This window comes from Malaclemys terrapin, chromosome 12 (assembly GCF_027887155.1).
Source record: "Malaclemys terrapin pileata isolate rMalTer1 chromosome 12, rMalTer1.hap1, whole genome shotgun sequence".
Classification (NCBI taxonomy): domain Eukaryota; kingdom Metazoa; phylum Chordata; order Testudines; family Emydidae; genus Malaclemys; species Malaclemys terrapin.
The window spans coordinates 41,438,169-41,443,711 of NC_071516.1; the positions used below are offsets into that span (position 1 = coordinate 41,438,169).

Below are 5,543 nucleotides of genomic sequence, written 5' to 3' on the forward strand. Positions count from 1 at the left end.
TCCATTGACATTAAGGGACCCATGCCAATTTGCACATGTGTGATAACTCACAACGCCTAGTTAATAGGAGTGACAAGTGCTGTGCTTCATTGACACTCGCATCATGAGATATTGCAGCGTGGAATCAGTGCCACTCCCTCTGTCACTGTAGTCCCCACCACTGTCTTTGTCCTTCTCTCCACAACCATCACACAATTAACTGAGAAAGAAAATGTCCAACCAAACCATGGTGACCGAGTTCCTTCTCCTGGCATTTTCCGATGTTAGGGAGCTGCAAATTTTGCACTTTGTGATGTTTCTAGTGATTTAATTGGAAGGCCTGATTGGGAATCTTCTCATCATCACAGTTGTAGCCCTGAACCACCATCTTCACACCCCCATGTACTTCTTCCTGATGAATCTGTCCATTATAGACCTCGGCTCCATCTCTGTCACCATCCCCAAATCCATGGTCAATTCCATCATGAACACCAGGTCGATTTCTTATCCTGGATGTGTCGCCCAAGTCTTTCTCTTCGGTCTCTTCATTGCAGCTGATCTTGCCTTACTCACCATCATGGCATACGACCGATACGTCGCCATCTGCCAACCACTGCACTATGACAGAATGATGAACAGGAGATCTTGTGTCCAAATGGCAGCGAGTGCCTGGATTACTGGTATTGTCTACTCTGCACTACATACAGGGAACACCTTCAAGTTACCCTTCTGCCAGTCCAATGTCATCAACCAGTTCTTCTGTGAAATCCCCCAGCTACTCAAGCTTGCCTGCTCTGACTCATACCTGAGGGAAGTTGGACTTCTTGCCTTTAGTGTGTTTTTAAGCTTAAACTGCTTTGTTTTTATTATTCTGTTTTACGTTCAGATCTTCAAAGCAGTGATTAGAATCCCCTGGGAGCAGGGCCGGCGTAAAGCCTTCTCCACCTGCCTCCCTCACCTCACTGTGGTCTCTTTGTTTCTTTTCACTGGCTTCTTTGAGTACCTGAAACCCACCTCCAGCTCAGCATCAAATATGGATCTCATGATGGGTGTTCTCTATTCTCCGGTGCCTCAAATAATGAATCCAATCATCTACAGCATGAGGAACAAGGAAATCAAAGCTGTATTAAAGAAACTGATTGTGTGAATGTTATTCACCAAGAATTAAAATGTCCATAATTGGTATTTGATTGAGATTTAATTCTGAGCTTCTTTATGATTATAATCAACTGATGACAAAATTGTCTCCTTGAGAACATAGGGTGCAATCTGTTTATGAATTCATTAAATCTGGACTAACTCCACTGAAGTAAAATGAATTAGTTTAGAATTACACCAGTGTAAATAAGATCGGAATCTAAATATTCATCCATAAATGTATACACACACCTATCTATCTGTCTTACGCTGCTAACATCACCTTTCTATCTAAGCATGTTGCACAGAATATCAATAGCCATAGCTAAGTCACTAGTGGACTTCATTAACTTTCTGGTGCTTCTCCTTTTTTTGAATAAAAATTGTGGTTGGGGTATAGGAGGCTTGGCTTGTTTGTTTGCTTGGTTGTTTCTTTTTCATGTTGTTTCATTTTATAGATTTATTGGTTGACTTGTTTCTTTGTTCCAGGTGAGTTTAGTGGGGTAGGAATTTGCAGGGTGGAATATGTTTTATTAAAAGTGGATATCCATTTATTTTGTCATCTACTCAAGGTGTCAATGTCATAGTATCTTTGAACGGTTTTCTGGGAGATTTGAAGTTTTCCTTTCCCCAATGATGAAGAGGTAAAAAAAGTGTATGTAGGTGTGTGGATAGCTGAGTTCCTGTTTAAATGATTGTTCTAATCCCGATGGGATTTTATTGTCTTATTTACGATGTGTTAGGGCACCTACATCCTTATATAATTATGTGTATTATCTTTTTTATTTAAATAAATAAATACTGTATTCTTCTTGCTATGGTAGAAAGGCATTTTGGAAGAGAAAGCTATTGCAATGTTTCCTAAAGACAAACTGAGTCTGAGTAATAAACCCAATTTTTTATCCTACCAAACTACTGCAGTGATCGATCTGGAATTGCTCATATTTTTTCTTATGTTACACTTTGTTCCTACAGTGGTAGATAAATTGTACTTTGTATGGTGAAGGCCAGGCTAGTCACTCAACTGACTACTGGTCACCGCTCCTGTGGGAAGAACTTAACGTCCTAAGCATGGTGGAGAAATCACGATGGGTGCACAAATTGCTATAGCCTGGGACCCAGTTTGAGAGGGAAAATCACGTGATTCAACTCTAAGAGAGGGACAGGAGCAAGATGGAGACATGGGGCATGCACTCAAAGACCAGAGCAAAATGCAGAGGTTATTCTAACCTTTTAACCATATCACATGGGATTTAGCCATTTGCTTCAAAGGGTAGATTGGGATTTGGCCAGTGGTCTCTCATCCACACAAGGATCCAATTGCGTCTAGATCACAGAAGTTGGCTGCATTATTTTTGTTATTATTATTAATCATTTATTAAACCATGTTTGTGCACGGTTGTGTATACTGCATATGTATTTAAAATGTAGCTCCTTTGAATATTCTGAACTAAGGTACTAATCTTGAAAAACGCATAAGTGAGTGCTTAACTTTAAATATTAAAGAAGGCCCATTGAAGGCTTACAGCTAAACCTATGTTTTTTTTTTGGGGGGGGGCTTTGGGGTATGGATGTGATGTTCAGCTGGGCCTATCATAATTAGACATCCAACTCTTAGGTATTGTCTATTGCCCAAAGTCACTAAATATGCCAGTTGAAAAACAAGGAACCAAGGCCCATGGGAATTACATGTTTAAAATCCTTTGAGGATCTAGCCTAAATCAAGTTCCTCTGAATTCCTATCTAGCACACTAACTACCTCACCCTCCTTTGAAATTCCAGCTTAAATATTTAATTTGCATGTGCAAATATGGTGTAATTTGGGTTGCAGAAATAAACAAGTTGTCTGGACATCGAAATTTAAATAATGTCTGTCTGAGGATTCCCTTCTTCATGACCCTGGACTTCTCCACAGTAACAGACCAGAAGGGCTAATATTATTGCCAATATTGTGGATGTAGGTGTGATAGGTAAACTTCTTCTCTGGGAATTTGACAGAGCTCTCCAGTGCATGAATCCATCAGATTATATTCAGGGAGCTTTGATGTGTCTGGGAATGTTCCCATGAGAGGCCTAGAGGGGGATCGGTTCTTAAGCACTCAGAGGTGAACGTGAGTCTCAATGTTGAGCACTGCCACTCTCCGGGATGATGTTTCTGGTGGTTTTCTTTGGCCAAGATAAAGAGAGGGCTCATTTGTAAACTCTGAGGCTGGGACGTTCCCACTTTACAAGGTGCTCAGTTGGAATTTTCAAAGGCGCACTCATTTTCAAATGTGCCAAGCTACAATTCTACTCAGCAGGATGGTGTCAAAAGCCATGGACTCACCAAGGTCCCAGAAACCTAACTGTTGACAAAGGCCAGAGAGAACATCTGAGCAAACTCCCACAACAACCAAAATGTAGTGGTGCAGTTGCACACAGTGAGCCAAATCCAGTCCTTGTATAAAAGGGCTCATCGCCACCTGGAGTTAATGTTGGCAGGCCAGATTACCTGAGATATGAATTTGCGCTGCTCTGCACAAGACCAACAACTGCAAGTCTGGAGTCACCTCCAAAACACACAGGTGGTGGAATGCCATAGAATCCAGGGACAACACTATCTGCATTATTTATTTATAGAGAGGGAAAAGAAAGCACATACTCCAAAGTGTAGGCCTCTTTACAACATCTTGTGTTGTCTGATCTATTGATAAGGTATTGATGAGCCAAATTATTTAGTGTTCCTGTACATATTGGGTTCCGGGAAGTGGGTGGGCGTAAGTGGGCCCACTGCTAAAGGATCCACCCCAGCCTAAGGGGAGGATCCACAAGGCCTGTAATTCAAATAATTACGGGGGACAACTAATGAAAAACCAGGGACAGGAGTGCGGTCAAAGGGTCAAAAGAAGGGAACCTGACGGGGACACCGAGCAGAGAACCCCGGACAGCGCCCACTGCTCCTCAAAGGCGTCAAGGGAGCCAGTGGACGCCGCCCAGAGGAACTCTGCCCCGATACGTGAACGGACAGAGGATCGGAAACAGGCCCCACAGTCACAGGAACCTCCATTGGCCAACCTCCTCTCCCTGGTTTTATAGATGGCCTGTTTAGCCAGTGCCAAGAGGAAGTTGACCAGGAGGTCCCGCGACTTTGTGGGGCCACGGATAGGGAGTGCATAAATGAGAAGGTGAGGGGAAAAGTGTAACCAAAAACGTAACATAATATCGGTGACGAGCCGGTGTAGGGGCTGCAACCTGGCACACTCTAAGTAAACGTGAGCCAGGGTCTCCCTCATGCCGCAGAAAGGACAGGTGTCCGGGACAGGGGTAAACCGCGCCAAGTACACGCCCGTGCTCACGGCCCCATGAAGGAGCCGCCAGCTGATATCCCCGGCGGGCTTCGGGACCAGAGTGGAATAGAGGCTGGCCCACCAGGGCTTCTCACCCTCGACAGGTGGCAGGAGGTCCCGCCACTTTGTATCGGGGCGGGACACGAGGGTGAGGAAGTGAAGAGTGTGCAGCACGAGCGTGTATAGATGTTTCCTTGGCGCGGTCAGGAAACGAACTGGCTGCAAGTCGTGCAGCCGGCTCACAGAGAAGGGGCGGGGGGGCCGGTTGGGTCCACGGGCCAGGGGCCCGATGAAAAGGTCCAGAGGGCCAGGGGTGGAGGGTGGGCGGGGCGTGCCCTCGTGCAGGATCCGGTCGAGGCAAACCCGAGCAGCGGGCGGCAAAGCAGCCCTCACCTCCTGAAGTATGCGCTGGGGAGTACAAGGCCTGGAGAGCCCCATGCGCCGAGCGAGCGTCAGGGGATCCAGCCAGTCTCCCCGGTCGTAGTCCAGGAGGTCTCCAACTCTAGTGACTTCTGCCAGGACCAACCTCTGGTGCACCGCGGGGGACTCCGCCACCTGCACATGGAGCTGGGGATTGTGTAGCAGGGGCTCCGCGAGGAGATCTACCCCCCCGGTGGCCGCCATGGACCTGGTTGCTGAGAACAGTTTCCAGGTCCGGAGGAGGTCCTGGTAGAATACCGGCAGCCCGGAGAGGTCTCGTGGAAGACCTCTCGGGTCGAGATAAAAGAGCTGCCGGTCGTATCGGAGCCCTCGGAAGCGGCGCAGGAAGGCGTGCGCCAATACGCTCCACGCCGGATTACCTGCACCATAAAGGAGCCTCTGCAGGGCCTGGAGGCGAAAGACATGGACCTGAGTGTGGAGGCACTTCAGGACCTGCCCTCCCTCCTCCAGGGGCAGATGGAGGACCCCTGCAGAGACCCAGTGCAGTCCTGGCCAAAAGAACTCCAGAATCACCCTCCGGAGGTCGGCCAGGAAGCCCGGGGCCGGGACCAGGGTGTTGAGACGGTACCAGAGCATGGACAGGACTAGTTGATTGAGTACCAGTGCCCTCCCGTGAAGGGAGAGGCACCGGAGTAATCCTGTCCATTTCCGGAGTCGCTC

General features: G+C 47.2%; 1 pseudogene; it reads left to right on the forward strand.

The window, feature by feature from the left end:
- Positions 1-211: 211 nt before the first annotated feature.
- Positions 212-1,126, forward strand: LOC128847118 (olfactory receptor 14A16-like; annotated as a pseudogene).
- Positions 1,127-5,543: the final 4,417 nt, after the last annotated feature.